The 9,585-nt window shown below is 42.2% G+C and overlaps 1 non-coding gene across 1 annotated transcript; it reads right to left on the bottom strand.

The window, feature by feature from the left end:
• Nucleotides 1-3,608: 3,608 nt before the first annotated feature.
• On the bottom strand, nucleotides 3,609-3,746 carry LOC114813970. The gene has a single exon (XR_003761714.1). It is a non-coding gene; the product is annotated as a small nucleolar RNA SNORA7 (small nucleolar RNA).
• Between the last annotated feature and the right edge of the window lie 5,839 nt (nucleotides 3,747-9,585).

Below are 9,585 nucleotides of genomic sequence, written 5' to 3'. Positions count from 1 at the left end.
GGCAGAAAGATTCTGGGGGATTTTTTTTTTTTTTTTTTTTACTTTCATCTCACATTCATTCCACAGGGTTCGGGTGGTTCTGACTAGAGCTACCTCTGGAAAAGATCAACATGAAATTTCAGGAAAAGCGCCTTAAGATTCAGAGAAACAAACCAATTGACAAAGAGAGGATGGAATTGTTATTTCCCCCTCCAGTCTCTGGGCTTGTTCAAAGTGCTTTGGTTTTTTTGTTCATCGGGTAAGACTTTGAACTTATAAGGTATTGGTCAGGTTTCGGGTGGTATATTACGTGAAATAATCAGGGTTCTCAAATGGCCACAGATGGGTAATCGCAGCTTCAAGTGATTTCCAGGCTTCAAGCATGCAGATAGCTGAGAATCTCTTTTGTGTATCTTTTTTTATGGTATTTGCTAAGCTCTTACCATGTACCAGGCACTGTATTAAGTGTTGGATGCATGGTGAGTCAGAGGTATCAAAGACAGAAATCTCAGTGTCCACAGCAAACAAGTGAAATGTCCATAAGCGTGTATAAGTGAAAGAACAAATATTTCCAAATTAGCCTCCTTAGAAGCAATGCGACCTAGTGGACCCAGGACAGACCTGGGAGTCAGAGGACCTGGGTTCGAATCCCAGCTCTCCTATTTGCCTGCTGTGTAGCCCTGAGCTAGTCACTTCACTTCTCTGGGCCTCAGTTTCCTCATCTATAAAATAGGGATAAAATACCTGTTCTTCCTCTTACTTAGACTGTGAGCCACATGTGGGACAGGGACTGTGTCCAACCTGATTATCTTATATCTACCCCAGGATTTAGTTCAGGGCTTGGTGCTTGATAAATATGACCGTTATTATTAATAGTCAAGTAACAGGCACAAGTTAGAAGGGATACACTGATTTACCTCATTTCTCTATTCATTTTATTGGTAGCAAAGTCATTTAGTAATAAATGTTAATAACAAACAGAATGTTAGTAACTAGCAAACTAACAAATGTTAGTAACAAAGTTAATAACAATAACTGTGGTATTTGTTAAGTGCTTATTAACAAATAATACCAGGCACCACCCACCCCCAGACTGTAAGCTCATTTGGGGCAGGAATGTGCAGTTTGCTCAAGTGGAAAATGGGGGTTCAATAAATGTTCTCCCTCCTACTTAGAGTGTGAGCCTCATGTGGGACAGTGACTGAACCAACCCTGATTAAGTGGCATCAGTTTAGCTCTTAGAACAGCACTTGACACGTAGAAAACACTTAAAGATACTATAAAAATTCTCATTATTACTAAACAGTGCTCTGCCCAAAGTGAATGCTCAGTAGATACCCTTGATCGATTGGTTATTGTGCTCTCCCAGGTGCTAGTACAAAGGAAGCACTTGAAAGCCCTATTAGGAGGCAGAAGGATCTGGGTTCCAATTCTACCTCTGCCACCTATGTGCCGTGTGATCTTGGGCAAGTCACTTCACTTATCTGAGCCTCTGTTACCTCATCTGTAAAACAGGGATTAAGCCTGCAAACCAAATGTGGGAGCTGGGCTGCGTCCAACCTGATTGATTTATATCAGTCCCAGAGCTTAGTACAATGTCTGGCACATAGTGAGCTTGCTTAATAAATATCATAAAAAAAGACTCTCAGGCCCACTCTCTTTGACTAGCCCATGCTGCTTCTCTTCCCTAGGCACACACTGGAAGTGACAGGAACTAGACTCATCTGTCCTATTCAGAAAAATACCTGTTGCCGACTTGTTCATCCCAAGCGCTTAGTACAGTGCTCTGCACATAGTAAGCGCTCAATAAATACTATTGAATGAATGAATGAATGAATGAATGAATGAAAAATCATTTCATCCGGGTTTCCTTTAGATTCCAGTTCAGTTCCACACATGAACTTTAGCTAATTGCTCTGGAGTATGATATGACTTTGTTCTATTTCTGTTTACATCCAGGTGCAGCATATACGTTCCATTTTGATCTGGTTTCAGAGGATTTAGAGGCCACTGGTGAGAACAGAACATGTCTATCCATTCTGTTGTATCGTACTCTTCCTAGTGCTTAGTACAGTCCCATACATTCAGTAAGGACTCAATAAATGCTATTAATTGCAAGCTCATTATGGACAGGGAACGTCTGTTAATTCTATTGTATTGTACTCTTCCAAGTGCTTAGTATAGTGCTCTACACGTAGTAAACGTTTAATAAATACCACTGATTGCTTGACTGAACAGGAAAATTGAAGAAAGGCAGTTAGTCCCACGGTTACCACATAATCTGAAGGCAGAATGGTTACTAAGATCTAAGATAGTGAGTCCCAAGTGGGACAGGGACTTGTCCAACCAGATTAGCTTGTATCCACCCCAGTGCTTAGTACAGTGCCTGGTTCATGGTAAGCACTTAACAAATACTACAATTATCACTATTATTATTATTTCTTGTAAGTGAGTGGGCACTGAACTGACATTCCACAGGTAGATGATGATCTGGACCAGGCACGAATGAATTTCGATACCCAGTTCTCTTCCATCACCAGTGCAAATTAGTCCCTGGAATAATTCCCAGAATGCTATTTGGTGGGCCCAGCAACATTGCTAATTGAAATAGAATCAAGTAAAATGCATAGACTGTGTCTTCAAAAAGACAGAACAGAGTGGAGTCCAGCAGGAAAGCCCATCGCCTCTCCTAAAATAAATTCAGGAGTTCTTGTTGAACAGTCTTTTTCCTTCTGAGTGGATAATTTATTCTAACATGTTAGTGCATTCCTGGCCTTCTCAAGGAACTATGAATTTCTGTCTCAGCTAGTTCCATATAGTCGCTGAAGCCATTCAAATCCCACTGTAAAAATCCAGATGTCAGGCACTTTGCCACACTAGCTAAGATGGCAGCTGATTGCATTTATAGATTTCCATTCAACTGCTTGCCTATAATGCATTATTCTTGTTCCTATTCATGAAACCAGAAGTAATCTTCTTTAATCCAGATCCAGAGAAGATGCAAATCTATTATTTAATTCTCCAGTTCATGAATTTCCAGTGATTCACTGATCCCTTTTATTCTTTTCCTTCTTCTTACCAATTCTACTCTTTCATGGACTCTTTCTTTATGATAAGCACTTTATTAAGGGCTAGGGAATAGTATACCCAGTGGCCCACTTAGAACATGAGGGTAACCTTATGTCCTCTGACATAGTAAGTGCTCAATAAGTACCACTGATTGATGGAAAATCCCTCTTCTGGTACTGTTCTGTTTCTGTGTGCATGTACACTGATTCACACACATCTATACGTGAACTGTTTCTCCCCCCCCCAATAATCATTAAACAGCAAGTATAAACAAACTCCTGTTTTCAGAAGAAAGTCCTCTAATGGACTTATGGCAGAACTTGGTGTCCTGTCTTGTCTAGCCTATGCTGACGAGTCGTCTCTGACCCATAGCGATTCCATGGACAGGTCTCTCCCAGAACGCCCCACCTCCATCTGCAATCCTTCTGGTAGTGCATCCATAGAGTTTTTTTGGTCAAAATCTAGAAGTGGTTTTCCACCTCCTCCTTCCGCACAGTAAATTTGAGTCTCTGCCCTCGGCTCTCTCCCGTGGCATTGCTGCCCCGCACTGGTGAGTTTTGACTTGTAGCAGATGGCCTTCCACTCACTAGCCACTACCCAAGCTAGGAATGGAATGGGTGGGCTTCTGCTTGACTCTTCCTCCCATAGACAAGACTGACAGAGTACTGGAAACTCTTCACGTGTGATCCTGAGAGGGGGAACTTGCGTACACAGATAATAATTCATCTACTGTTTCTGACTTACAAGGGGCTTCCAATCTAAAAGTAGTGTGGCCTACTGGAAAGAGCACAGACCTGAGAATCAGAGGAGCTGGATTCTAATTCTGGCTCTGCCACTTGCCTTTTGTGTGACTTTGGGCAAGTCACTTAATGTCTCTGTACCTCAGTTTTCTACCTGTAAAATGGGGATTCAGTACCTGTTCTCCCTCCTACTTAGACTGTGAGGCCCATGTAGGACAGGAACTGAGTTCTACCTGATTATCTTCAATCTACCAGTGCTTAGTTCAGCGCATGGACCATAGCAAGTGCTTAACAAATGCCATACTATTATCATTATTATGATTATAATTATTCCTATTATTATTATAAGGGGTAGGAGGATATGCACACTAGAAAAGAAATGACTGGGAAAATTCAGTAGAATATAGCAACGCTACAGTGAAAAAGCAACAAATAACCTGTAACAGCAATAACACCACTTGAGTGATTGGTCAATCAATTAAACAATCAGTGGTATTTAGTAAGAGTTTACTGTGTGCAGAGTACTGTACTTGGGAAAGTACACTATAACAGAGTCGGTAGATGTATTCCCTGTCCACAACAAGCTTACAATCTTTGGAATTCTCACTGCTTTAGCTTGGGCCAGTCTCTCCCTGTACAATTGCAATTTCCCAGTGATGGGATGTCCGGGATGACACACTCCTGTATATCTTGCAGCTGAGGGCCAGGGATTTTTTCTGGAAGCAGGACAGTTTTTCACAGTTGATGCTATCAGTGGAGGGAAATTATTGTCTTAGAGATGGGGTAAACTCTGGACAGAGTCCATGGCAATTTTTCCCTTGAAGGAAAAAGTGGTCAATCTGTCAGAAAAAAAGCAGTCTTTATGTAGTACTTTAATGTTTTTCAATCATTTGAAAAAGATACAATGAAACTGTTTCATGAATTTGAAACCATTTTTTATGGTATTTGTTAAGTGCTTACCATGCTAATTACTGGGGTAGATACATGATAATCAGGTTGGAGTTGGATACATGATAATCAGGTTGAACACAGTCTATGTCCTACAGATGGCTCATATTTTACAGATGAGGTAACTGGGGCACAAGGAAGTTAAGGGACATGCCCAAGGGCACACATCAGACAAAGTGTGGAGCTGGGATTAGAGCCCAAGACCTCCAAACCCTAGGCCCAAACTCCATCCATTTTTCCTTGAGGCAGGTAATCTCTAAATCCTAGTTTATCTTTACAGTCTTTTAGTTTCCAGGAGGATTTCATTAAAGTTGGGAGGCATACTGAGATATGTGGAGACTTGCCCAAGTCATTTTTATACCTGTGGTCTTGCAGTCTGGACTCTAATAGCTACCACAATACGACTGAACATCTTTAGCTTTCCCTTTCGGAGGCCCTTTTGAAACTTGCAGAGCTATTTATGCTTGCAAACTGCTAGTGTTCACGCAGACTTTATTTGTGAATTTATGTATTATCTTTGAATTTGGGCCTATCAGCAAGTATGCTATTTCACAGTTTGGTAAAAAGAAAGAAGAATGTGATTCAACCAAACAGCTGAATTTACTGAGTGCTTACTGTGTGCAGTACACTGTACTAAATGCTTGGGAGAGAACAATATAACAGAGGTGGTAGATAGGTTCCCTGTCCACAACGAGCTTACGGTGTCATCAGTTTTCTTTGTCATGCAACCCAATGGAGATGTTACCTCGTTCGTGAAAATCTTCAAAATTGGCTGACCATGAATCAGTCAATGGTATTTACTGAGCGCTTATTGCAGGCAAATTACTGTAGTAAGCACTTGGGAGAGTACAATACAACAGAGTTGGCAGACACATGCATGCATTCATTCAATCGTATTTATTGAGCGCTCACTATGTGCAGAGCACTGTACTAGCACTTAGAAAGTACAATTCAGCAACAAATAGAGACAATCCCTACCCACCAACGGGCTTATTCCTTGTCCAAAATGAGTTTACAGTCTAGAGGGAGAGACATTAATGAGGCTTTAAAGGTGGGGAGAGCGGTGATCTGGTGAATATGAAGGGGGAGAGGATTCCATGCCAGAAGGACTGAAGGAGGCCAGGAAACAGGGTCAGTGAGGAGAAAGGTAAGAGCGGAGTCCCAAAGTATTTATGGCCTACTGTCCTGGCTCAATCTCCAGGCTGAGCAAACACATGTATTGGTTTTTCTTCCTTTTATGCTTTGCCATTTCTTTTTCCTACCATTTGTGCGTTACTGCCCAGACAACCACAGAAAACTCAAAATACATTAGCTCACCAGAAAATTGAAAGAAAAATACATTCTAAATATGTTATTGCCAATCGATTTAAATTGAATGGGTACCTTCCCTGAAGAGACTGGTCAATGAAGCAGCATGGCCTACTGGAAAGAGCACAGACCTGGCAGTCGGAGGAAGTGAGTTCTACTCCTGGCTTTGACACTTGTTTGCTATGTGACCTTGGGCAAGTCACTTATTTCTCTGTGTCTCAGTTACTTCATCTATGAAATGAGAATTAAGATTGTGAGCCCCACTTGGGGCATAGACTGCGTCCAACCTGATTCCCTAGAATCTAGCCAGTGCTTTGTTCTAGACTGTAAGTCTGTTGTGGGCAGGGAACGTCTCTCTTTATCACTGAATTGTACTTCCCAAGTGTGTAGTACAGTGTTCTGCGCACAGTAACCATTCAATAAATATAATAAAATGAATGAATGTACAGTGTCTGGCACTTAAATGCCATTTAAAATTAAATGAGGAAGTAAATCAAATATACAACTTCAGATTTTTTAGTTAATGACAGTACTTGTAACATCATAGAGTATTCAAAGCAGGCTGTAGTCAGGACTTTTCTGGGAAGACGTGGTGAAATGTTGGCAGTGAAACACTTAAAATCCCAGTGCTTATTCCTGGATCCTACACTTCCTCTTTTTTGTTTTCATGGGATTTGTTAAATGCTTACTATGTGGCAGCCATTGTTTTTTGCCCGACGGGGGAAGCCGGGAACGACTCTTCATTTGACGGAGACTCCGATGGCTCCCCTGAGCAGCGTGGCATAATGGCTAGAGCACGGGCCTGGGAGTCAGAAGGTCATTGGTTCTAACCTCAGCTCTGCCCCCTGTCTGCTGTGTGACCTTGGGGAAGTCACTTCATTTCTCTGGGTCTCAGTTCCCTCATCTGTAAAATGGGGATTGAGACTGTAAGCCCCACATGGGACAGAGACTGTGTCCAACTCGATTTGCCTGGATCCACCCCAGTGCTTAGTATAGTACCTGGCACATAGTAAGTGCTTAACAAATACCATCATTATTACTGGCTCCTCTGAGTGGTAAAGATTCCAAGTGCTTCCCTGTTTGGTTGCTTTATACGGTAAAGCTATCCTATGCTCTTGGATCTGTATCCTCTAAGTGCTTGATATTCACCCACCCTCAGACCCACAGCACTTATGTTCATATCCATAATCTGTTTCAAAGTCTGTCTGCCCCTCTAGATTGTAAGCTCCTGGTGGGCAGGAAGTATGTCGTCGATCCCTGGGCCACGTCCTCCCCCGGTCCTGGAATGCCCTCCCTCCTCACCTCTGACAATCTAATTCTCTTCCCCTCTTCAAATCCCTACTTAAAGCTCACCTCCTCCAAGAGGCCTTCCCAGACTGAGCTCCCACCTTTTTCCCTCTGCTCCCTCTACCCCCCCCTTCACCTCTCCGCAGCTAAACCCTCTTCTCCCCCCTTTCCCTCTCCTCCTCCCCCTCTCCCGTCCCAACCCCTCAGCACTGTACTTGTCCGCTCAACTGTATATATCTTCATCACCCTATTTATTTTGTTTATTTTGTTTAATGAGATGTACATCACCCTGATTCTATTTATTTGCCATTGTTTTTATGAGATGTTCTTCCCCTTGACTCTATTTATTGCCATTGTTCTCGTCTGCCCGTCTCCCCCGATTAGACCGTAAGCCCGTCAAAGGGCAGGGACTGTCTCTATCTGTTGCCGACTTGTACATTCCAAGCGCTTAGTACAGTGCTCTGCACATAGTAAGTGCTCAATAAATACTATTGAATGAATGAATGAATGAATTTCTACCATCTCCATTGCTTTGTACTCTCCCATGTGCTTAGTATATAGTGTTAGGTACACAGTAAGTACTCGGTAAATACAACCGATTGAGTGATTGATCGATGGTGGTCTCATTATGTGTGACCACACCTTAGTTTGCGCATCTTATCTCCCTTTTTCTCTCCTGTGTGGAGGTCTTCTAGCTCACGCCGCCGCCTTTGCTGTTGGACACTGTACCTGTTTAGCAGGTAGGGCCTTCTGCAAAGCTCTGAGACCCTGAATCTTCTTCCAATTGAATGTAACCAGAGGGGATGAGGTCTAGGGGAGGAAACACAGGGCTGGGAGTCAGAAGGACCTGCGTATTATTCCCAGATCTGCCACGTGTCAGGTGTGTGACCTTAGGCAAGTCTCTTCACTTCTCTGTGCCTCAGCAACTTCATCCATAAAATGGGGATTAAGACTGAGCCCCCTATGTGACAGAGATTGTGTCCAACCTGATTACCTTATATCTGCCCCAGTGCCTGGCACATAGTAAGCTCTTAACAAATACCACTTATGATGATGATGATGATGATGGTTATTGTGGTATTTGTTAAGTACCTACTATGTGTTTGAAAAGCAGCATGGCCTCGTGGAAAGAGCACAGATCTGGGAGTCAGAAGATCTGGGTTCTAATGGCGTCTTTGCCACTTACCTGCTGTGTGACCTTGGACATGTCCCTTAACTTCTCTGTGCTTCAGTTCCCTTATCTGCAAAATGGGGATTTCGCTCACCACGTGCTCGCAGATTTGCAGTGTGATTTTAGACCACAGTGGGAACCAGCAGAAGGATCTTCACTATCAGGCAGACACAGCACTGTTGGACCGTTGCATTGGAATGGGAGTCAGAAGGACCTGGGTTCTAATTCTGCCTCTACAATGTGTCTTCTGTGTGACCTTGGGCAAGTCACTTAACTTCTCTGTACCTCAGTTACCGCATCTACAAAATGTGAGCTCCATACAGGATATGGATTGGGTCAAACTTAATTCGCTTGTATCTACCCCAGTGCTTAGTTCAGTGTCTGGCACAAAGTAAGTGTTTAACGAATACCATTTTAAAAAGTGTCTTTTCACTGGAACACTTCCATTGTCCATGTGAATAGAAAATATATGACAACAGTCTAAACGGAAGTAATTCTAGTGTACTCTGAGGTATTGATAAGTACCCAGAGACCCAGTACCCATCCATTTTTAATCAAAAAATTGTTGCTTTTATGGCAAATTCTTCTTAATACACATCACATGAACATTTTCTCTCAAGCCAAATGAAAGCCCATGGAGTGACTTATTTTAACTGTAAGAAAATATTTACAGCTGTTGTTGGTAACAACTTGATCTGGATCTAACCTACCTTACTTGATTTAAAAAAAACAATAACTAAAACACAAATTTTTCAGGAAAAGCTTGAAGTTTTCTGAAAAGCTCAAAAAGAAGGGGTGGATGCTTTAACTGATTCTGTAAAGCCTTAAGAGAAGCAGACATCAGTACAGCTCTGCTCTTTCCCCTCTCTGTAATTTATTATATTGTCCATCTCCCCGACTAGAGTGTAAACTCATCGAGGATCATGTCTAACAACTCTATTGTATTTTAGCCTCCCAAGCATTGTGTAGGGAGCTCTGCATATAGTACGATTCAGTAAATACCAATGATTTGATTGACTGACATTTTAAAAAAAAGGGAAATCTCCAGCTGAAGAAGCTGGCAGAGTTACTGAACCGCTTTCC

Source organism: Ornithorhynchus anatinus, chromosome 8, assembly GCF_004115215.2.
Source record: "Ornithorhynchus anatinus isolate Pmale09 chromosome 8, mOrnAna1.pri.v4, whole genome shotgun sequence".
Lineage (NCBI taxonomy): Eukaryota > Metazoa > Chordata > Mammalia > Monotremata > Ornithorhynchidae > Ornithorhynchus > Ornithorhynchus anatinus.
The sequence above is the reverse complement of the archived record's forward strand: the minus strand, read 5'-3'. Positions and strand labels throughout refer to the sequence as shown.